General features: G+C 38.2%; 1 protein-coding gene and 1 non-coding gene across 2 annotated transcripts in view; one reads left to right on the top strand and one right to left on the bottom strand.

Annotated features, from left to right (window-relative positions):
- The window catches only part of MMP16 (matrix metallopeptidase 16), a 351,037-nt gene that overhangs the window by 60,872 nt on the left and 264,472 nt on the right, over positions 1-25,693 (top strand). The window lies entirely within an intron of this gene.
- On the bottom strand, positions 20,389-20,495 carry LOC122151485. The gene has a single exon (XR_006164171.1). It is a non-coding gene; the product is annotated as a U6 spliceosomal RNA (small nuclear RNA).

Raw genomic sequence — 25,693 nt, forward strand, 5'->3', positions numbered from 1 at the left:
ACCACCAGAGCTCTTTATTATATATATGCAACACAATGCAATGCCCTGCATCGAGTTGGACCCGACTCATAGTGACCTTGGGTTTCCAAGGCAGTATCACTACAGAAGTAGATTGCTCAACCTTCCTTCTGAGGAGTGGTTAATAGGTTTGAACCACCAGCCTTCTGGTTAGCAGTCAAATGCCTTAGGCACTGAGCCACCAGAGTGCCTATAGATATATATAGGTATGTTGTTGTTGTTGTTATGTGCTGTGGAGTCAGACCCGACTCATAGTGACCCCTCCTTGGGTTTCCAAGGCGGTATCACTACAGAAGTAGATTTCCCCATCTTCCTTCTGAGGAGTGGCTGGTGGGTTTGAACCGCCAGCCTTCTGGTTAGCAGTCAAATGCCTTAGCCACTATGCTACCAGAGCTCCCATAATAGGTATATGTATATGTAAATGTATATGTGTGTACATATACCTATATGTACGTGTGTGTGTATATATAGATAGATACATAGATACACACACACACACACATATATGTATGTGTATATGTGAGACAGACTGAATAAACATTATAGTTCCATGTGACTGAATCTCAAAAATCACTTTACTGGAATCAATTCCAACTAATAGCCACTTGCACTGTGTTACCAGGGCTGTAAATCTTTATGGAAGAAGAATGCCACATCTTTCTTCCATGGGTGGCTGATGGGTTCAAACCACCAACTTCTTGGTTAGCAACCAACTGCTTTAACCACTCACCACCAGAGCTCCTTATGTGACTGAATAGTGGCCCTTAAATTACCACCCCATTATTCTACTTTCCTTCACAACAACAACTTTTTGAAAAGAGTGGTTGGGCTATAACTGTTCTCACCAGTTTGTCACTATACATTGTCTAACAACCAGTGGGTGTCTACTTCTACTTACTCCTACTGTTTGACAAGATCCATTTTTTTCTTTTTAAATGAAGAACATCAGTAATCTCCATATTCACAAATCTAACTGTCCATTTCTTTGTTGCTTTTATCTTACTTGACTTCTTCATCCTTCTTGAAACTGTTTCTTCTGGTTTCTCTGACCGAACCCTGCCCTGGTTTACCTCTTAGTCATGGACTGTCCTTTCCTGGAATTCTTGGTGACTTCTCTTACTATTTGCATTTTGCTGACATCAAGAGTCTTCGATAATGATAATCCATTTTGTTACTGAATTCTTTCCTGGAAGAAAATAGCGATCTTAGAACAGAGTTGTTGTTGTTGTTGTTGTTGCTATTCAGTCATTAAGGAAATTAATTGGATTTAAAGATACCAGTGAACAGTTTCTATCATTTGCAAGAAGACAGGGGTGGTTTAGTGGTAGAATTTGTGCCTTCCATGTAGAAAACTTAGGTTCGATCCATCAGCTTATGTACCTCATGAACAGATAGCACCCATCTGTCAGTAAAGGCTTGGGTGTTGCTTTGATACTGGACAGGTTTCAGGGGAACTTCCAGACTAAGATGGAGTGAGAAGAAAGGCCTGGTGATCTACTTCTGAAGATCTGCCAATGAAAACCCTGTGGATCTCAATGGTCTGATCATAAACCAGGCAGTATTCCACTTATAGTGTTGTTGTTGTTATGTGCTGTGGAGTCAGACCTGACTCATAGCGACCCCTCCTTGGGTTTCCAAGGCAGTATCACTACAGAAGAAGATTGCCCAACCTTCCTTCTGAGGAGTAGCTGGTGGGTTTGAACCTCCAACCTTCTGGTTAGCACTCAGATGCCTTAGGCACTATGCTACCAGAACACCTATAAATTGCACTTATAAGATCACCATATATCAGAGACTGACTTGATGGCAGCTAAAAACAATAATATTATTTTTAAGCACTGTACAGTTTTTTGTTTTTTGTTTTTTTTTTGATATTTGAATCAGAAAAAAAGGTCCTTTAAAGGAGAAATCCCTACAAATCTGTAAAGCATATGAAAAAACTGACATTTGGTTTCAACCATTAGGAAACTCTCTTGTTGGTGTATGAACATTTGTTTTATTTAATTTATTCAATTTAATTTGTTGCCAGAATGTATAAATTCCATTCTGTGTTAGAATTTATGTGTCATAATACCACTCTGTGCGAGTCTAACCCTAAATAAAATGGCATATTCCTCAAAATGAGTCAGGCTAGAGGATTGAGGGTCAGGTTTTCATCAAAGCAGATTCTTTATTATTTAGCTATTTGGAGCAGGAGAGACACTTTTTTTCCTGGAATGATTTATTTGAAGCCTGCCCAGTAGCTGAAACTGAGCTCTGGAGTTCCATTACAGTTCTATTTTGGCTGATTTGTGTAAAATTATGGAATCATAGGATTTTGATTCTGAGAGTCTCTTGGGAAGAAACCTAGATGTCAGATAGTCTAGGCTTCTATTCAGTATCTCTGCCACATTCAATATGTGGTGGTCATTGCTCCCTTTCCTGTGTGCTTCCAAAACACCTGTGCAGGAAGTTCACTAGTGAGCAATGCTCACTGATCTGAAATTTTGAAAATTTCTCCCCTGCCAACCTTTTCAACATGAGTTTCACAATTGTATGCCTCTAGGTTTTAGTTAGTTTCTTGTGACAACACAAGTAATATTCACCATGCTATGTGATCACATTTAACTGCAAATTATTCCATTTCCTCGGAATATAATTTATCTGGGTTTAAACATAGTGGTAGTATGTGCTTAAACTTTTTTTCTTTTTTTTTTTTAAATCTTATGGCTTCAATTTTTCTCTCTTTCAGTGTTTACTGTCATTTCCCTTCATAGAGAAGTAGAAATAAAATAGGATTCAAGGTATTTTGCCTTTTTCACTGTTATCTGTCATGAAAATATATTTTAATCATTAAGCTTCTTTGTTATTTCTTTTATCTTCTTTGCTGGTTTCCTTATTCTAAAGTGACATAGAAGCACTTTCTCTCTGCCCACGGCTCATGTTCTTGGAAATAATGATAATGATCTTGAGGATGATGATGTGATGCTAAGAATAATGATAATGCTACTCCTCATATGACACCGTCACCGCCCTGATGATGACAGCAAAGTAATACTACTGTTAACTGAACACCAACATCACTGCCCTGGTACACACACAAAAACAGCATTTAGTCAGACATTTACTATGTGCCATGCACTGTGTTAAGCACTTTGATCTGATTTAATCTTCACAAAAACTTTATGAAACAAGTATTATCTAAGTTTTATAGACAGAGTTGACTGAGAGCTTTAAGACCTCCTAGTTGGTATGTTGCTGAGCTGATGTTCAAATCTGGCCTTGTTTGGCCCCAAAGCCAATTTGTATAATCATAACAGAACAGGTAGATACACATTTTAACCTATTTAAACTAGCATATTATTAGCATGTTTCCTTTGTTGAATTTGTTGTTGTTGTTGTTATGTGCTGTCGTGTCGGCTCTGATCATTCTAAGCCAACATTTTATAGCTTGCACTCTCAATTTTAAAATCTTTTCCATTTTTGCATGTTTGCCTTTGGGATTACACTTAAATTTTTATCTGGAACTTTGAGAATTTACTTTCCTAAAATCTAAATCCATGACTGACAGGATAGTTCCTGATATACCCTTATTAACTCTTAATGGATCTACTTTAGAAAATGGTGTTCAACTGAGATTTGCCTATTATAAACCTCACCAAAACAATTTTTATCTCAGGGTCACATCTAGAGAAAAAGTTTCTATATTTGTTTCCATATCCCAATTAATGAAAGAATAGTGCAAAACAATTCAGAATTCTGGAAGTTCATAGATAGTTGGAGCATCTCATAAATATTGTTTCTTTTCTGTTTCTTTTCTAATCCATAAATTACCACTTTTGTCTTTGATCTAGTTAGATATTCTGTGATATACTCCTTCCACAGAATATCGTGTTTCCCTTCATTCATTTTATATTAAGCTCCCTTGAGTTTTAAGCCACTTCTTAATTCCAAATCAAGTGTGCCTCCTTTACTTTAGGCTCATTCATTTATTATTGATATATCCAGCAAATGCCAGATCCTGTAACAGGTCCCGGGTATAAATAGAGGGAAATGAGTTAGATAGACTTGTTCTGAATAGTTGTGGGAATGTCTGTTGCTTGTTGGCTTCTGATCTAAGATTTCTAGTGGGAAGAGAATTCATAATGTGAAAATAATCAAAATGTTCTTCAAAGGCATAAAATAAAGAGATTTAGCCTAGTCTAGGCTGCTAAAGAGACATCTTGGAAGAAGTGACAATTGTCTGCCATCCAGGGAATGCATAGGAGTTGCCTTTGGATGTTTATTTTTTGTTCAAAGGCTTCTTAAAAGGTTAGGACAGGCAGTTATGAATTTAATAGATATCCATCCCCTATCTCTTTTATTTTCTGAAAGTACCTTCTCTGATTCTCAGTTTTATTATCTATAAAATGGACAAAATAATCCAAACTTGGTGCTATCAAGTTGATCCAACTCAACCAAACCAAACCAAACTCACTGCTGTCAAGTTGATTCTGATTCATAGCAATCTCTCCTTGGGTTTCCGAGGTGGTAGAGTAGTGCCTAAGGCACTTGACTGCTAACCAGAAGGTTGGCGGTTCAAACCCACCAGCCACTCCTTGGGAGGAAGGTTAGGCAATCTACTTCTGTAATAATACCATCTCAGAAACCCAAGGAGGGGTCTCTATGAGTCACTTGCGACTCGAACACGTAACAACAACAACAATATCTATGAATATCTTTGTAAATTGTACATTGACATATAGATGCTTTCTGTTATTATAATTACTTGCAAGGCACTATATGAGTTAAAATGGGAATATAATAATTGTGGGCTCTACTCTGATTCTTGGATCTGACACCTTTATTCCTTCTTTTATTTTTTTCCCTGATACATTCACAAGTGATCTCATAAAGCTTGGAGGGAATTTGGAAGTGGGATTGTAACAATATATTTCTTAAAATTTATTAGAATTGTTTTATTGACTTTGTGACATGGGTCTGGTCTTTAGTTCTCTACTTAAGACCTTTTAGTAATCTGATTTATTTATTGAGATCCTCTATGAGTTACCATTTTGGGTCCTGAGTCTACAACATTGCTCTTCCCCTTAATGGACTCGTTAGAAAGGCAGTGTCATTCCTAAAGTTTTGAGGTGGCTTGCATGTGTATGTGAGCACATCATTTTAATCATATAATGCCAATGTTAAAAATCCCATATACTTGATTCTAAGGAGATAATGGAAACAAAAGGTAAAGACTATTTATACCTGAGTATCATATAAGGTATTCCAATATCAGTGAACATTTGAAACAGATATCCCTCTAAAAAGAGTTCCCTGTGAAGTGAACTTATATTTTGTTTACTTTCCTATGACATTCTACCTAAACATTTTTCTATATAAATGGATCTCTGTCATGAGTAATACTAAAACACTGTAATAGATCATAGAGCACAGCAGTGGCCAGTTGTACAATGTTCCTGGAGGCGAATCAAGATCTGGGAGGCCTAACTAATTTCTACTTTAGTATCTGAATCATTATTATTGATGGGAGAGGGATTGGAGCAATGGCTATTCATTTATGAACTTGAGTGGAAGACATTTAGTGTGGTGATAACACTGGCTCATTCCAGATGACCATCGGCTCTGGTGTCAGCATTATTTCATCCATTTCTCTTGATACTTTTTATGTTATTTCTCTCATCCCTCTTTCTGTCTACCTTGCTTTTTCCTGAGATGGGCACCGGGACCTTGTCCACTTTTGTCATTACTCATCTTGGTTGTTCTATGATAGTATTTCCTCCATAAGGAGAGCTCTTGCTGTTTTGTTCTTTTGGTTATTTAGAATATGCACAGTGATAGGCAAACACTGTGTCGTGACAGGGTGACTGCTGCCTTGGTTTTGATGCCTTTGGTCAAACTCCTTTGAGGGATGAAGGAAAAGCTTAAACTGACTACACTGTCATAGGGTCACTGTTGCATCAAATATTGGTCATATCTTCTAAGTGCCCTGACAGGAATACTTGAGTGATTTAAAATTTTATTTTTATACAGTAATAACTATTTGGCATGATTTTCCATAAATAAAATTGAAAATAAAATAGAAAAAAATAAGTCAGTTAAATCCTAGCATAGAAACACCTTGGCACAGAACCAATATGCCCCACTCCCTTGTAGTCAATTCTGCAAACTGTTTAAGGAACCCTTCCTTATCAGCTGAGTGCAGTGGCTTCTGTTTGCCTTATTTATGCATCCATCTGCTTCATTCTGGACTGGTTGCTTCTTTGGGGTGTGGACTCTGCACAGAACTTCCATCCTAATATTCCTTGAGAAACAAGACCTGCTTTTTTGTATATAGTACATTGCTGCTGTTGTTGTTAGGTGCCATTAAGTCGTCTCTAACTCATAGTGACCTTATGCTCAGCAGAATGAAACGCTGCCCGGTCCTGTGCCAGCCTCACAATCCTTGCTTTCCCTGATCCCATCGTTGCAGCCACTGTATCAATCCATCTCATTGATGGCCTCCCCCTTCTTTGTTGACCCTCCACTTTATCAACCATGATATCCTTCTGACAACAAGACCAAAATAGGTGAGACCAAGTCTGGCCATTCTCACTTCCAAGGAGCATTCCGGCTGCACTTCTTCCAGGACAGATTTGTTTATCCTTTTGACAGTCTATGATACTCTCAGTATTCTTCACCAACACCACAACTCAGAAGCATCAACTCTCCTTCAGTCTTCCTTATTCATTGTCCAACTCTCACATGCATAAGAGGCGATTGAAAATACCATGGCTTGGGTTAGGCACACCTTAGTCTTTAAGGAGACATCTTTGCTCTTTAACACTTGAAAGAGCTATTTTGCAGCAGATTTGACCAATGCAATACATTGCCTGATGTATTAACTGATATTTCCATTGGTGTTGATTATAGAACCAAGTAATATGAAGTCCTTGATCACTTCAGTCTTTTCTCCATTTATTGTGAAGCTGTTTATTGGACCAGTTGGGGGATTTTTGTTTTCTTTACATTGAGGTATAATCCATACTGCTGACTGTAGTCTTTAATCTTCATCACTAAGTGCTTCAAGTCATCTTCACTTTCAGCAAGCAAAGTTGTGTCATCTGCATATCACAGGTTGTTAATGAGTCTTCCTCTATTCCTGATGCCTTGTTCTTCTTCATATAATCCAGCTTTTTGGATTATTTGCTCTGCATACAAGTTGAATAAGTATGGTGAAAGAATACAACTTTGACGCACTCCCTTCTTGATATTGAACCATGCAGTATCCCCTTATTGTGTTCGAACAACAGCCTCCTGATCTATGTACAAGTTTTTCATGAGTATAATCAAGTATTCTGGAATTCCCATTCTTCTCAATGTTATCCATATAGTTCTTAGCTATACTACACAGCTAAGAACAATGACAGGCATTTAGTACTTTTAGTGTGGGAAATGGCGTACTGGGAATAGGAAGAATGGAAGAATAGTGAAAGGGAAGATTAAGAAAGAACAATAAAGGACTAGGAAATTTGAGAAGAAATGGAGGGTGAGGTGCCTATTGATAAGATGGTGAACAGAAACATTGTACTTTACGCTAATGCTGGTCATGTGGACAGAGAGGAAAATCTAAACATAGGCTTCAAATCCAGCTGCTTGGAAGTCTAGAACAATGATTTTCTAACTGACTTCTGGGGAGAAATTGGCTTCCAGGGAACAAGGGAAGTTGAGCTTTTGTGGTTCCTTCACGTCCCTCCCACATTTCCTTTTTAACTAGAGCAGCCTCTGTTTTATCTCTTATATTCAAGCTGGAGTTTCTATTAACATTACACTGGAGAGGGAACAGAATTGTATGGGGGAGAAAATGCAAATAACAGAACTAGACTGCAAGCTCCTTGAAGTTTCTACTTGGGTTATCTGTGCCCGGAGTAGAATAGCCATGCAGGTTGAAGAGATGAGTGAATTAATTTTGATGAAAGTCTGTCCTCTGGAAATATTTGTATATTTTGGCAGGATCTTTCTATTTCATACAGATAAAGGCTTGTTTAATTGTAGCTTCATTCTTCATAAACTATATTAAAAGCTGTCCTTTCTTTGACCTCCTCATCCACACTAGTATGACAATGAAAATTCATTTCTCAGTGTTGTTGAATAGGGATATGATGTGAAATTTAGAACCAGTTACAGAATTTCACAAATATTTTGATCTTAATTTCTATATTTTAGCTTGTTACTCATTTATTAATAAACAAGGGTGAGTTTTTGCAAATTTGACTCTAATGAACATATTATAATCTGAATTTCCTCAAGTTAGTTAGGAATGACACCATTTCACCATGTGCTGTATCTGATAATTCAACTCAGTAACCCACCATTTTTAACATGTTGTTGTTGTTGTTATTTGCCATCAAGTCGGCCCCGACTCATAGCAACCCCTCCTTGGGTTTCCGAGGCAGTGTCACTACGGAAGTAGGATTGCCCAGCCTTCCTTCTGAGGAGTGGCTGGTGGGTTTAAACCGCCAGCCTTCTGGTTAGCAGTCAAGTGCCTTAACATAGGGAGTAAAATACAAAACTAATGCGGAGCTGGCATTTTTAAAATGCATTCAGTGAGGATTTATTAAGTACCAGTGATGTGCCTGGTGTTGTGTTAAGTGCTGGCTATAAGAAAAGAAAGCAGACGTGGTTGGTAGCCTACAAAAGTTCACAACTGGTATGAGGAGTTATGTTTATAAGTGCAGTGAGGTGTTAGGTCAGTGTCTCTTTTGGGTATTGTAGGGGCACAAAGATGTCATAATTATTTATTATGAGAAAATCTTGGGCAAATGAAGGAGCTTTACATCTCAATTGAAAAGATTTAGATTTAAGGTGTGTGCAAAAAGGATATGAGGGCAGCATCTGACCTCCTGTAATTTCACAAAGGGAAAGGAGGATCCAGAGCAACATCCAAACCACAAAGCTGATTCTTATGAGGTGGAGGTCAGACATACCTCCCCCCTCCAGCCTTTTTACTGTTTCTAACACAAAATGTTCCTACCACAGTACTTTCTACTTCTCTGCTCGATTCGATAATCTATTGAAATGGACACACAGAACTCCACACAGTACTCATGATTATGGGGTTTATTAGGGAAATAACAGTTACAATTAAGGATTGGGCACAACTCAGGATATAGTTTTTTGATCAAGATAGCCTCTGCTCAGCAGTGGCTCTCTCTGGCCCTTGGCCTTTCTGATCTGAGGGCTCTACCCTGATTAGGCAAGTGTCACATAGTTCTTTTAGCTCTGCCAGTAGCAGAATGCCTAAGGCACTTGACTGCTAACCAGAAGGCTGTTGGTTCAAACGCACCAGCCACTCCTCAGAAGGAAGGTTGGGCAATCTACTTCTGTGGTGATACTGCCTTGGCAACCCAAGGAGGGGTCACTATGAGTCAGGTCCGACTCGACGTCACATAACAACAACAGTAACTACCTGGAAGCACTCCTCTCCACCAGTATGTAAGCCTCAGCCCAAGACACTCAGCTCTCTCACTCCATGGGTCTGGAAGCCTGCTGCACTGTCTCCTGCTGGGTCTGCTTTCAGGTCTGCTGGGGCTTCTTGCCATCTCAGCAAAGTGTTGTAGCCCTTTCTCCGTCTCCTGGGTAAAGGAGATTCAGCATAGGGATATGGGGTCCAAGGACATACTCCACTCCTGGTTTTCTTTCTTAATGGTTGTGAGAGCCCCCTTTCTGCCTCTGGGATGGCTCATTTTAGGCCAAATGAGATGACAAACTTGACCAATCCCTACATTAGGGTTCCATACAACTTATTTGCATTGCCCTCTCTCACAAGTGTGCATGTACATTATTTACATTATTAACACAATATCCAGGGAGCTCTGGCAGCATAGTGCCTAAGGCACTTGACTGTTAACCAGAAGGCTGACAGTTCAAACCCACCAGCCACTCCTCGGAAGGAAGATGGGGCAATCTACTTCCGTAGTGATACTGCCTCAGAAACCCAAGGAGGGGTCACTATGAGTCGGGGCCTACTCGACGGCACATAACAACAACAAAAACACTATCCAAGCCCTTTGTCAGGCCACAAGCACCTCATATTTGCATGGTCCCACCCAGTCATCTGTTGGGAGTCACAAAGATCGTGGCTAGAACGGCCATATTAAGTAATTCATTGCTACCCAAAGTGACTGTATTATTGCTAACAGTGTTGTTTTGGGCAGATTTTTTAACCTTTTAGACTCCTCTCAGTTTTCATAGCTGTAAAATGGCAATTACTGAGCACAGAATTTAGAAGAAGCAAATGATCATGTTGTCCCAAAGGGTTTTGTGATTCATAAAACACTATACAAGTATTAGCTCACTCTCTATGCATGTCCTCCTATGTAAAAACAAATGAAAGTTCATAATATTTACAGGAAGATGTGAGGGAGCACAATGTGGAAATGACTAGGAATAACATCTCACTTTCCCACCAGTGCCATATAAGTTAGCACTCTTCTTGTAAACATCCGCCTTCTGTATGCATATTAATTTCTTGTGATCTTCCCACACTTGCACCTATTTTAGAACGAATATTAGATTCTCGACTAATGTGACCAGTTCCTGTGAGAAAATAATATAAAGCAAAGGTTTATAGGAGTCATGAAATAGCTGTATGTGGGTAATTACCACAGATTCAGCATGATTGAAATCCAAATAATAAAATTGGTTAGAGAAAGATTGCAATATGTTCCCTTTTTCATGCTCTAGGGCCTCCCATTAAGAAACTGAGCCGTTGTTCACCTTAGGTATGCACTTTTCTTTTTATGTCTCTACAAGCTACTAAGTAGATGATCTCTTAGAGAGCAGTAAGTGGAACTGTACTTTTAGGAGAAAATTTCCTCCAAGTTGCAAAGTGCTCATTTTTCAGTGGGAAGATAGAACTTAGGGAAAATGTGGGTGTATCAGATGGGTGGAAGCATAATGCTATAAAAAAGTGTCCTGGATCAGGTATTAGGCTACCTAATTCTGATGCCATTAGGTGACAGTTTCACTAGGTTTTCTGATGTATAAAATAATCAGTGTATACGAGGTATTCTCCAAGCAGCTGTCAACTCTGTGAATTTATAAAAATTTAGTTAGTGAATCCCAGCTCAAAGATTACTATTTTTTTTTAAGTGAAGATAGTATGTCAAAGAGTGGCATATTCCCTAATAATTACATGCTGTTTTTGGCATTTGACTACTAACTAGAAAGCTGGCGGTTCAAACCCACCACTCATCAGAAGGGAGGTACTGCAATCTATCTCCATAGTGATACTGCCTGGGAAACCCAAGGAGGGGTCTATATGAGTTGTATCTGATTCAATGGCAGTGTGTTTGGTTTGGTTTTATTATTCTAATAGGTCTAAACACAGTTATGGATGACAGAGTTAGAAACCTCAAGATCTATGGATAGTCAACCCAAGATGCTTCTCCATAAAGGAGTAGGGGGCCATTTGGAAAGAGGTAGGGTATTTTTGCCTGTCTCACTAATGGGGGCACCACTGGCATTTTTGGGAGGTTATGAATGCTAATGGTCTAATGATTTAGGAATTGTTCTACGTAATGAAGGACTGTACTTCACATAATGTCAATGGTGTCACATTGAGAAACACCCACAGAGCAAGTTCTTATTTTATAAATGAGAATGCAGTTCTAGCAAAGAGAAGTTAATGATCCACATCCCTGAGTTTATGGCCAACCCAGGACTCCCATGATCCCTAGGTCCTTCATTTCTATTTCTTTGTCTTGGTAATGGCAGAGTTACCAGCATAGATTTGATTTCACCCACTTGGATTAACTCTGCTACCCATGTCTTCACTGGGCTACACAAAAGTTATCTAACACATAATGCCATATATTAAGATTTTGTTCAGTTAAAGTTATTTTCTTTCAAATTATAAATCTTCTTTTATTATAAATTATAAATATAGTTATGAAGTGGCCAAATATTATGGTCTCAAAGAACAATGATAAGATTGTTTTATAAGGAAGTTTGCTTGTTTGTTTATTTTGTCTAAAGGTAATTTCAAACTGTACTATACTAGAAATATAATCACAGGCTCTTCCCTATTTAAGATATCACTTCCACTCCAGAGACTTCTCTAAATCTTCCAAGTCTGTGCAAAAGATTTACTGATATTTTACTGGGTTACCCGTATCATACCCCTTACATCATTGCATCATGATTTCCTGATGAATGATCTCTTTCCCATTAAGCTATTTGCTTATTGTAAATAAGGACCATCTCACTCACCATTAAATTCTCAGTGCCTCATGCAGTTTCCTAATATCTTAAATTCTTAAAACTCTAAATGGAAAATAAGAATGAATCTGGAGTCAAAAGACCTTAGTGCAGATCTTGTTCCTGCTAGATTACTACTCGCCTTCTTAACTTGTACAGACACTTGATCTCTCTAGGACTCAGCAGTTTTATCTGAAAAATGGAAATCATAGTGCACCTGAGGACTGGGTTAGCATATCAGTGAGAAAGAATGCTTAGGCAGGCACATTGATTATATTCAAATGACACCTTTTTTTTGCAGTAAATTTTAAGGCACTGCTTGTAGTAAAGGATTCAATTAGTATCACATAGAGAATATTTGGTCAGTTTAGCTTCTCAGATCTCTAATTCTACATTCAGGGAAGGGAAAACATAAGCCAGTAGTAGGTGCTCTCTTTCCTAATCATTGAAAGACTTGAGCTGGGGCTTCCTTGCCCCGTCCTCTGAACTTTTAGCATGATTTTCTATGTATGACTGCCTTTGTACCATCCTCTTTATGATCTACCATATAGCTGTATTAGCTCAATGTTATAGAACAGTGCTTAGCCATGACACAAGAGTGTGCAAATCTGGGTGATGATAACTAGTGAGTGGACATGGACAATTATGTGTATGCTGTGTCCCAGGCCCAGTAGATTCGGAGAATGGCAGGCCTGGCCTGTATCGTATCCCAATGGATTATTCTGTCAGTGGAGATGATCACCTACATGAACCTGAATTTAGGACTTCATGTCTGATCATTAATCTATCAGTCCTTCCTAGAATTTGCCCATTTCAATTTCTAGTACTTGAAAATATGTAGAATATTTGTAAATGATCAAACTATGATTTTTTTTTTTTCTGTTAAATAATTTTTAGCTGCTCTTCTGTGTCTAACACTGACCTAAAGTGTTGCATATATTTGTCATTTTTGTAGGAGGGCTAGGATAGAAAAGTATATCAGATATATACAATATATATTTTATAAAGAATTTGTAAGCACCAACTCCTGATTGGGGGTAAGTGTGCCCTCATAGGACCCCTCTTCCCTTTGACTTGTAATTTAAGCTCTTCTTGAAGTAATGTGCTATATGCTATGATGCACTAGTGAGGAGCTCTGGTGACACAGTGGTTAAGCATTCAGTTGCTAATGGAAAGGCTGGCCTTTCAAACCCACCAGCAGTTCTGTGGAGGGTGTGGTAGTCTGCTTCCATAAAGATTTATAGTCTCAGGAACCCCATGGGGAAGTTAATTCTACTCTGTCCTACGTGGTTGACTCAATGACAATGGGTTTATGATACATTGAGAGGATAAATAACTTTGGAAAAGTGAAGTCCGTGTAGTTTGACATCTGAAAAAGGAAATAAAAATTGTTAGGAAATTGTATCCTTATTTGTGTTATATTTGTTTTTGAACATTTTTGTTGGGACAAAAGAAATTGACATTTTTTTAATGCATGGAGCAGAGAGAGTCTTGGTTCTCATAATAGATTTTCCATATCCGTAATTTATATAATTTTATGGTGGCAAAGATAGTGTTGTGTAAGCACTCATCTTGAATTCAAAAATTTTAAGTTCCTGTAAAATTACCAATTACCTGAAAGGAAAATTTTAAAACAAAGAGTTCAAAATGCTTTCAGAGCCCAAAGAAACTCACAATTCTAAAATGGAAACAACTAATAGCCCATATACCTGCCACTGTATTGATAGAAGCCGACAAACGAGAATATGCAGATTCTGCTGAGTATTCCAGAAAGGAGCCCTATGGTGTGTACCTTCTGTGTAATGGATACAAAAGCAGTAAAACAAAAGTGGTTGCGTAGCCTCTTATTTCTGCCGAACTTCCAGAAAAATAGTTTAGAGGTTTATGAAGTAAAATATTGCTGACAAGTTCATATTACCATGCCAAGCTCGTGGAAAACCTTGAATCAAATAAAATACAAATGCAACCTTCAAAAAAAGCAGTATTTTTTGTTATTATTATTATTTGTTTTTTCTACTGATTTAATAAATTGTGAAAATAATTTTGTTTCTTCAGTTAACTTGTCAGGTACCTCTGTCCTATTAACATGTGGCATTTTAAGTAGGTAAATTCAAGTAAATGTTTCTGTTTAGGAATACAGAGCTTTTTGTTTCCTCTGACCACCCTCTTCTGGTTATCATTACTTACATATAGCCCTGAGGGATTGCATTTTATGATTTTGTTTGTTTGTTTTCAGTGAGAGCAGAACATTGGCTTGGATCAACCAGGTTTCAAATTCAATTTCATTCTTAAGCTTTTAAACATTCTTTGTTGGAGGGCGGCTGCACTAGGCACTGGAATACTGAGCTAGCAAGCCGTGGTCCTTAGTCTTAAAGAGTTTCTAGTCTTTAGAATTTACGTTCTAGCCGAGTAATCTTCACCAGATGACATTCTGAATCTTAACTTATTTATAACCTCACTGGGTTTCTCTGGAGATTAAATAATGTAATGTATGTATCATATTAGCTGTAGGACCTGAATCATAAAATATACTTAATATATATTAGTTTTGTTTTTCCTTTTCTGTTTGTAGATGGTTATAGGTATGTATGTGTTGATAGGTGCTGTCGAGTCAGTTTTAACTCAGAGAAAACCTAAGTACAACAGAACTAAACCTCCTTGGTCATGGGTCATCCCACAATTGTTGCTGTATTGAAGCCACCAGGTCAGTCCATCTCACTAAGGGTATATTTTCGCTGACCTTTTACTTTACCAAGCGTGATGCCCTTCTGCAGGGATTAGGTCCTCCTGATAACATATCCAAAGTACAAGGTGAAGGCTTGCCATTTTGGCTTCTGGGGAACGTTCTGGTTACACTTCTTCCCAGACAGATTTGTTTGTTCTTCTAACAGTCCATTTAGAATTCTTTACCAATGTCATAATTCCAAGCATCAATTCTTTTTCAGTATTCTTTACTCATTGTCAAAATTTCACATTTATATGAGTTAAGTGAAAATAACATGGCTTGAATCAGGCTGCCTTAGTCCTCAAAGTAAAATCTTCACTGTCTAACACTTTAAAGAGGTCTTTTGCAGCAGATTTGCCCAATGTAGTATTAAGTGATCTTCCTTGTTGTTGTTGTTGTTATTATGTGCTGTCAAGTTGGACCCGACTCATAGCGACCCCTCCTTGGATTTCCGAGGCAGTATCACTACAGAAGTAGATTGCCCCATCTTCCTTCTGAGGAGTGGCTGGTGGGTTTGAACCGCCAGCCTTCTGGTTAGCAGTCAAGTGCCTTAGGCACTACGCTACCAGAGGTCTTCTTTGTAGGCATATGCATATTATTACCCTATCACTGAAAACATTGTACTTCAGGATGGATCTTGAAATGTTCTTTTTGACAATGAATGTGATGCCATTCTTCTTCATTTTTTTCTGTCCTGACATAGTAGCATATATGCTTGTACAATTAAAAATGGCCAATACCAGGCCATTTCACTCACTAATGCCTAGGTTATCAATCATGAGTTTCATTTCATTTTGGACAACTTCAGATTGTCCTGCATTCATGGTTTGTACATTCCATGGTCCAATAATTAATGGATGTTTGCAGCTATTTCTTCTCGTTTTGAGTCATGCTACATCAGCAAATAAAGGTCCCAAATGCTCTACTCCAGCCATGTCATTAAAGTCAACTCTATTATGATGAGGTTGCTCTTCCCAGTCATATTTTAAGTATCTTTCAACCTCAGGGGCTCATCTTCTGGCACTAAATTAGCAGTGTTCCACTGCTGTTCACAAAATTGTCACTCGCCAATGTTTTATAACTAGATCATCAGGCCCTACTTCCTAGTCTGTCATACTCTTAAACTCCACTGAAACTTGTCCACCATGGGTGATCCTGTTGTATTTAATATACCAGTGGCATAACTTCTAGCATCACATAAACACACAAGCCACCAGGTATGACAAATTGCCAGGTGGATGGTATGTATATACATGTATGTTGTTGTTGTTACTTGCCATCGAGCCAAACCTGACTCATAGTGACCCCTCCTTGGGTTTCTGAGGCAGTATCACTATGGAAGTAGATTGTCCAATCTTCCTTCCAAGGAGTGGCTGGTGGGTTTGAATCACCAGCCTTCTGGTTAGCAGTCAAGTGCCTTAGGCTCTATACATGTATATAACCTAGTTAATGGAAAGTTCTTTGATATGCTTCTTATATTAGATAAATTATACTCTTATTTCTTTGTTATCTTTTTTGCCCAGTAGTTCTTAAAGACTCTGAATTGGCAAAGGAATTTTAATTGAGTGGTTGTGTGGAAAACATCTTCAATAGTGAAGAAGTATTGATTATATTATCAAGTATGATAGTAAAAGTGAGCAATAGGACAGGAGTTTAGGAGTTTGCATTTAGAGGTATAATACTGTTATATATTTTAGGTTTTTCCCCCTCTCAAAAAATTTTACTGCTGAATATACAGTAATACTTTTCAGTATTGGGTAATTTAACTGTCCATGTGAAATAATACTTAAGTCAAAGATAAATATTTATCTCCTAAATATCTTTTTTTTTTTTTTTAATTGTGATTTGGCTGAAAGTTTACAGAGCAAATTCACTTTCCACACAGCAGTTCACATACACTTTGTCCCATGACATTGACTATAATTTACCACAATACAATAGCTCCCTCCCACTTCCTCCCTGTGTCCTTCCCTCTGCCCTGTGTCCTTCCTTCCATGCACTCCTGCCCCCTGAAATCTGTCCCTGTGCATACACTCCTTTTATTCTCCCATGATTGTTCTCTCCAAGGAATCTATGTACCTAATGTAAATGTTCGCCTCACATGCCTGTCTTTTGTTTGACTGGAAGCCACAGGAGTGGGTTCATTTTCAGACCTGAAGGACAGCTAGGCACCATAGTCTTAATGGCTCCATCAGGCTCCATCAGACCAGCAAACTTGGTCCCCACCCCTTTTTATTTATTTACTTTTATAATAATTTTGAATTTTGTTTCACATTGTTCTCCCACTCTATCCAGATTCTCCTACATAGATCCCCCTCCAAGTGGTTGACAGTGGTAGCAAGGCACCATCTAGTTCTTCTGGTTTCATAGTCATGTAGGCTGAGGATCACATGGTGTACTAGTTGCTTGGACTAATTGTTTCCATGAATCTTTGGTTTTCTTTATTCTTTGCTCTGGATGAAGAGAGACCCATTGCTGCATCTAGATGGCTGCTTGCCAAGCTTTTAAGATCCCAGTCACTACTCGCCGAAGTAGGAGGTGGAACAATGTTTTGTGTAGTATGTTATGGCAATTGAGCTTGATGTCCCCTGTGACTGTGGTCCCAAGCCCCAGGTTCAACTACCCGCTCCTTCTGGGTAGTGGGCTGTGCCCAAGAAGTGACTACAAAGTTGCCCCTTGTCTGCACCTGGGAATTCCTACAGAACTTAACAATACACTTGTAGAAACATTGTTTGGCCAACCCTATACCTAGTTTTGGGCACATTCCCCCCTGCATACACATAGCTAATAGTTCAGCCTGTCCACCCATCTATCCACTCATATATCCATGTTTGCCTTCACTGACAGTGCAGTACTGTATGTGCAAAAGGGTTCATCTTTGTTGTCTGTACCTCCCATGTACCTCTCTTTGTCTTCATCTTCCTAAATGCCACCATGTTGATAACTCACATTTGGTACATTGCCCTTCTCTTCACTCAAATCAATACTTATCTCTACCTATCTAACAGTGTTCCCTCCCCTCCTCTCCCACCCCTGGTACCAACAAAGAAAATTTCCTTCCGTATATAAACCTTTCCTTGATTTTTTACAATAACAGACTAATACAGTATTTGTCCTTCTGTGATTGACTTATTTCACTCAGCATAATGTCCTTCAAGGTCATCCATGTTATGCACTGTTTTTCAAATTGTATGTTATTCTTTAGGGTTGCATGGTATTCCAGTGTGTGTATGTACCATAGTTTGGTTATCCATTCTTCAATTGATGGACACCTAGGTTGTTTCCATCTTTTGGCTATGGTAAATTGTGCTGCAATGAACATGAGTGTGCATGTCTGTTCTTGTCCTGGCTCTCACTTCTTTAGGATATATACCTAGTAATGGAATGGTGGGTCGAATAGTATTTCTAATTCCAACTTTTTAAAGAATTGCCATACCATTTTCCACAGTAGTTGTACCATTTTACAGTCCCACCAGCAGTGTATGAGACTTCCAATCTCTCTGCATCTTTGCCAGCATTTGTTATTTTCTTTCTCGTTGGACTTTGCTACTAGTGCTGATGCAAGATGGTAGCTCATTGTTGTTTTGATTTGGATCTCTCTAATGCCTAATTATCATGAATATTTCTTCATGTATTTGATGGCCACCTGACTATCATCTTTGGTGAAGTGTCTATTCATGTCTTCTGCCCATTTTTAATTGGATTATTTGTCTTTTTGTTATTGAGGTGTTGGAGTTTTTGATAAATTCTAGAGATATGTCCCTTGTCAGATATGTCATTACCAAATTTTTTTTCCCCATCTATAGGTTATCTTTTGACTCTTTTGGAGAATCTATTTATGCCATATATTAAGGCCCCTAAATTTGCTCCTACTTTTTCCTTGAGGAACTGTACGGTTCTAGGTTTCACATTTAAGTCTTTGATCCATCTGGAGTTAGTTTTTGTGTATGGTGTGAGGTATAGATCTTGTTTCATTTTTCTGTAAATGGATATCCAGTTTTGCCAGCACCATTTATTAAACAAACCTTCTCTTCCCCATTGAATGGATTTTGGCCCTTTGTCAAAGATCTGCTGACCATAGGTCAATGGATCTATTTCTGGGTTCTCAATTCTATTCCATTGGTCCTTGTGTCTGTCACTGTACCAATCCCAGGCAGTTTCAATGACTGTGGCTGTATAGTAGGTTTTGGAATGTGGCTGTGTGATACCTTCTACTTTGTACCTCTTCTTCAATAGTGCTTTGCTTATCTGAGGTCTCTTTCCTTTCCATATAAAGTTAGGGATTGGTTTTTCCATATCCTTAAAAAATGTTGATGGGATCTGGATTGGTATTGCATTGAATGTATAGATTGCTTTGGGTAGAATTGACATTTTCACAATGTCAATGTTCAGTCTTCCTATCCACAAGCATGGGATGTTCTTCCATTTATGTAGATCTTCTTTTATAGTTTTCTTTGTAGAGGTCTTTTGTGTCCCTGATAAGATTTATTCCCAAGTATTTTCTATTTTTGGTAGCTATTATAAATGGTATTGATTTCCTTATTTCTTTTTCAGCAATCTCTTTGCTGGTCTAGAGGAATCCAACTGATTTTTGGATGTTGATCTTGTATCCTGCTAAATCTCTCAATTAGTTCCAGTAGTTTTCTTGCTGAGTCTCTTGGGTTTTCTAGGTATAGGATCATATTATCAGCAAATAGAGATAGTTGACTTCTTCCTTACCAATATGGATGCCTTTGATTTCCCTTTCTTGACTTATTGCCCTGGCTGGGACTTCCAATAGAGTGTTGAATAGAAGTGGTGATAGAGGGCATCCTTGTCTGGTTCTTGTTTGCAAGGAACCAGACAAGAATAAATGTTTCCATTGAGAATAATGTTGGCTGTTGGTTTTGCATAGATGCCCTTTATTATGTTGAGGAATGTCCCTTGTATTCCTATTTTGCTGAGAGTTTTGATCAGGAATGGGTGTTGGGTTTTATCAAATGCCTTTTCTGCATCGACTGATATGAACATGTGGTTCTTTTCCATTGTTTTATTTATGTGGTGGAGGTAATTGATTGTTTTTCTAATGTTGAACCATCCTTGCATACCTTATATGAACCCCACTTCCTCATATTGCATGATTTTCTTGATATGTTGTTGGAGTCTATTGGCTTGGATTTTGCTGAAGATTTTTGCATCCATATTCATGAGGGATATTGGTCTGTAGTTTTCCTTTTGAGTGACATCTTTGCCTGGCTTTGGTATCAAGGTTATGCTTGCATCATAAAATAAATTAGGGAGGATTCCATCCTTTTGTATGTTTTCAAATAGTTTGAATAGGATTGGTGTCAATTCTTTGAATGTTTGGTGGAGTTCTCCAGTGAAACCATCTGGGCCAGGACTTTTTTTTTGGTAATTTTTCTATGACCTGTTCAATTTCTTCTTTTAAAAATGTGGAATGCTTCACAAGTTTGCTCATCATCCTTGTGCAGGAGCCATACGAATCTTTACTGTTTCTTTCCAATTTTAGTATATGTGCTGCTGAAGCAAGCACAATATTTTGTAATCTTAATAAATAAAATATATAACAAAAATCAGTACAGAACTAACTTACTCTCTATCCTAGCCTTAGACCATAGTAAAAAGCATCTTCCTTCTGTATACATATTGATTTCCTTTGAAAACAAACTTTTACATCAAACTAAGTGAGAAAAATTGATGAAATCTTAAAAGGCAATTGAAATAAGTCTTTTAGTCTTCATTATATTATAATTTCTTTCTTTGCTGTTGTAAAAACAAACATGAATACCTTAAAAATGAATGTGAATGACCATATAGATGAAAAATGGTACTTTTTTGAAAAGGCACAGAACCATAGAATACAAATATAAAAAGTAGAGCAAAATTGAAAAGAAAATAAACATGATTTTCATTACTGCAAATATTTTTACTGATATATTTCCTTCCAATATTACTGTATAGGTTTGTTTCATCTTGTCACTTTGTGCATTCTTTGAATATAATTTCTCATTTTATTTGGTCAGCTGAGAAAACTAATGATTTATGAGAAACTAAAGGTTTCTACCTTTTCTAGAAGCAATAAATGCATTTTTGGAGGCTGGATAAGAAAACAACTTTTAATTCATTTATTAGATTAGGTCTTGTTCACACCAGTGTACCATATTGAGCTGACTGAGCACTTTAGGAATTGTGTTTATAGTCAGGTTGTGTCTGCCCCACAATGGGTGAGGCAGAGTGCTCAGCAGTAGGTGGAGCTGGAGGGGAGTACCAGCTTTTACCACAAACACTTTTTACATGTTCCTAAAATGGTCTTCATAATAATCAGTTATTTTTCATACCTATGTAGTATTTAATGAAATCAATATTCCAATATCATCACAGCTGTGGTCCTAATTGTTGGGAATTTCTTCCCTTGTTTCATTTATTTATTTATTGCTATGATAAATAATGATAAGTTGGCTTTTTCTGTACATTTTGCTTTTTACCCAATTTTAAATTAATTTGTGTAAGATTGATTCTCCAAAGTACTAGCTACTATGAATGTTTCAGATTGTGATAGATGCTACCAAATTGCCTCATGGTAGTGCTGTAGCAATGTACAGTACCTTAATGCACACACGCTTCATTCTTATCAATATGTGAACATTATCATTTTTGTTTTGTTCTTGTAATTTAATGATTATGACATGTGTCTAATCATAATACTGTGCTCTCTTTGGTGACACTTCCATTGAGAATTCATCCAATTGCATAGCCTAACTTGTTTCTTATAAAACTCTAACTTTGGCTTGCCAGAAAGTATCCAGAGAATTATTCTGTCCCTCTCTAGAGATCCTGAGCTCTGGAGTCAGACAGACATGGGTTCACATGATAGTTGAGCTGTTTGTTTGTGTATGTGGCCTTGGGCAAGGCATTTAATCTCTTTGTGTCCCAGAGTCGAGTCTTCATTTCCCTCACCTGTAATATGAGGGTGATGAAGGAAAGAAAGAGGAAAGGAAAGAAGATTTTTTTTTGAAGTTTTTCAGATGGTTCAAAAATTATTATATTGTTCTAAGTGAGAGATGGAATCTCTTAATCATCGCTATGCCACTTACGTAAATTAGATAGATCTCAATCAAGTTTAAATTACTTTCTATCAGTGATAGTTCTTTATTTTATTTTTCCTGCATCATTCCAACTTTTATGCTATGCTGTCTTAGAAAAACAATATTTCTAAGTTGGTGATACTGAGAACAAGGAACATGATTCATTTTGCCCAGATCAGAAATAAAAATTTCATTTTCTGATTTATAAGCTCTCTCTCTTCCCTCTTACTGTAAGCAGTTATTTAACATTTACTGTGCACCAGGTAGTATGGAATTCACAGGATAAAATTTTACTGAAATGCAATATTTTGTTCATAGGAGGTTTTTTTAGTCTTTCTTTTTTTAGTGATTTCCTTTGTTTTAGAACAAAGGGAAACAGCTAACATGGTGAGATTCAGGGAAAGAGAATGAGGGATTAGGCAGGCAGTGAGTTTTCAAGTCAGGGAGGGACCTGATGGGATGTTAGACAGGAATTAGTATGCCTCACAGCTGACTCACTGGAAACTCATTTTGGTACCTATTCATAGTTTTTGAAATTGGAAGCCTATTTTAGCTACTGATCCTAAGTAGAGGTTTCTGACTGCAGAAGAAGGAACACTTTAATCATTTTAATCCTTGAAGGAAGACAGGGAAGGAAATGATATTAACCCTGCAGAGGTGTTAACACAGGCAACCTGGACAACAATAGATAAAGAGGAGGAAGTGTAAACCAAGTCTTGGTTAGGCAGAAGGTCATTGAGCTGCTGTGTCTGTCCATCTTGTTGAGGGCCTCCCGTCTTTCGTTGACCTTCTACTTTACCAAGCATGACATCCTTCTCCAGGGAATAGTTTCTTTTTATAACATAACCAAAGTAGGGGAGACAAACTCTGGCCATTCTCACTTCCAAGGAGCATTCCAGCTGCACTTCCTCCAGGACAGATCTGTTAGTTCTTTTAGCAGCCCATGGTACTATCAACATTCTTCACCAGCCCCATAACTCAAAAGCATCAATTCTTCTTCAGTCTTCCTTATTCATTGTCCAGCTCTCACATGCATATGAGATGATTGAAAATACTATGGCTTGTGTCAGGCGTACCTTAGTCCTTAAGGAGACGTCTTTGCTCTTCAGCACTTGAGAAGGTCTTTTGTAGTAGATTTGCCCAGTGCTATACGTCGTCTGATGTCCTGACTGCTGCTTCCATTGGCGTCGATTGCAGAACCAAGCCATGTGAAGTCTTTGACAACTTCAATCTAGGTACCATCTAGTCGTTTCTTACTCATAGTGACCCCATGCACATATCCCGATCCTGCGTCATCCTCACAGTGCTCTCTATGGTTGAGCCCATTGTTGCAGCCACTGTCAGTCCATCTCATTGAGGGTCTTCATTTTTCTCATTGCCCATCTATCAAGCACAATATACATCTCTGGGGACTGGTCCCTCGAGGTAACACCAAAGTAACTCGTTTTATATTGTGTTATCTTTGACTCAGCTACTAGGTGCTGAGAACTATAATCAGCTTGGGGTGAAATTCTGGTCATAGGTGAGATTGTGTTGTTGCTGTTTTACCAAGTTTTACGCTTCAGTAGCACATGTTTCTTAAAACGACCAGGGTCCAGTCCTAGGGACACAATCAGCCCCCTGCCCCTCCCCCAAGAAAATAAGATCATTGGAGTGTGACTTTCCCAGCCTTTAAACTAAAAAGTCTTCCTGTGTTTTGACACTTCCTCATCATTACTCATGTTTTTTTTTTTCTTAGAAAACATTTTTATTTTAGAAAGTTGAAGAGTAACGGACCCTAGAAGTGTTTTCAATTTAATTGTATACTCCATGAGATGTGGTTTCAGCCCTTATTTCTTTTAGTTTTACTTTTTGCTGGATAGTGAGATAAAATGTATTTTATTAAGAGTCACTCATTTACAGAGTAAAACATGAAATGTCAGGAAATTTGTTCATTTTGTCACTTTAAGAAGTCTTTATTAAATTCATAATGTGAGTCAAACATTTTTCTTAATGGTTATGATGCATTGGTGAACAAAATAAACATACAACCCTTTTCCTGAAGGACTTTATATTCTAGTGGAATTCACGGCAATAATTTATAAATAAAATCAGAAAGAGCATTACTAATAAAGGTATTAAGCCTCATGTATAGGACATATTTTTGTTGCTGCTATTAGTTACCATAAAGTTGATTACAACCCATGTGAGCAGAATAAAACTGTTCCCTAGGGTTTTCAAAGCTATGGCCTCTCAGAAGCAGATTTCCAGGACTTACCAAGGTACTGCTGCATGGGTTTGAACTGCCAAACGTAGAAGGCGTTAATGTACCTATTGTTGCTGTTGTTATGTGCCGTCAAGTTGGACCCGACTCATAGCGACCCCTCCTTGGGTTTCCGAGGCAGTATCACTACTGAAGTAGGATTGCCCAACCTTCCTTCCGAGGAGTGGCTGGTGGGTTTGAACCGCCAGCCTTCTGGTGAGCAGTCAAGTGCTTTAGGCACTATGCTACCAGAGCTCCTAATAGGATGATTAGAGAACCTCAAAGAGAATGTTAACAACTGAACAAAACCTTGAAGACAGTGAGGAAATGATCTCAATGGATATTTGGACTTAAAATATTTCACAAAGAACGAACATGTAGAGAGCAAAAGCCCTGAGGCCAGAAAGAGCAAGAGAGAACCTCAGAGGAAAGGAGTGAGGAAGAGGGAAGTTAGTAGAAGGGACTCAGAAAGGCAAAGTGAGGGGGCCCTGATCACTGGGACATTAGATTCCATTGTAAGAACGTTCACTTCGTGACAGATGATGGAAATAGACGGTGATGGAGTAGGGGCAGTATTCGAGGCAAAGGTTGAAGCAGGGACACCTATCAGAAGGAATTGAAGTATTCAGAATCTGGCTTTGTCCTGAACATAGAGCCAAAATAATTTGGAAAGAGGGTGTGCAAGAGAGAGACAAGTCATTTGTGGCTTCAGGGATTTTTTGTTGTTGTTATTCTGGCCTGAGCAATTGGAAAAAAATTAGTTGTCCTCAGCTGGGATAGAGAATACTATGGGTAAAACAGGCTTTTCTTTCTGGATAGGGATAGAGATCTTGAGTTCAGTTCTAACCTAATGAGCTTGAACTTCTTGTCCCCTGAGCCAGTGTGATATTACCCAATAAGCAAGGTAAGGATGAATTTCAGGAGACAGTGGCTAATCTACCCCTGCCCTGAGCAATCTCCCCTATTGAAATCTCAACATTATCCATTCCTAAAGACCTTCTGTGTCCTAGGGCCAATATTTATCTGGGTCACAAAGAGCAGAATCTGTCTCTTTCTGATTTTAACACTTGTCTACATGTTACAACTTGTGAAAGCCAGAACTTGTATAAGGCATAAACCTTGCAGACGAGGAAAATTAAATATGTTCCATTAATAGAGAGTGATAGAAAAGTTGTAAGACTGAACCCTATCAAAGGTGGAAAATGTGCCAGACTTGGAAAAATAAGGCAGTCCTGTCAAGTTCCAACTCTCACAAGTTTCACTGTAGTAGAGTAGAAAGGGAGAAGGGGAGTGTTGTGGTTGTCTCCACTGCAGTTGAGTTGGATCCAACTCATAGCAACCCCTCCTTGGGTTTCCAAGTAAGTATCACTACAGAAATAGATTGCCCAACCTTCCTTCCAAGGA

Source organism: Orycteropus afer, unplaced genomic scaffold (genome assembly GCF_000298275.1).
Source record: "Orycteropus afer afer isolate SDZICR_OR568_19922 unplaced genomic scaffold, OryAfe1.0 scaffold00479, whole genome shotgun sequence".
Taxonomy (NCBI): domain Eukaryota; kingdom Metazoa; phylum Chordata; class Mammalia; order Tubulidentata; family Orycteropodidae; genus Orycteropus; species Orycteropus afer.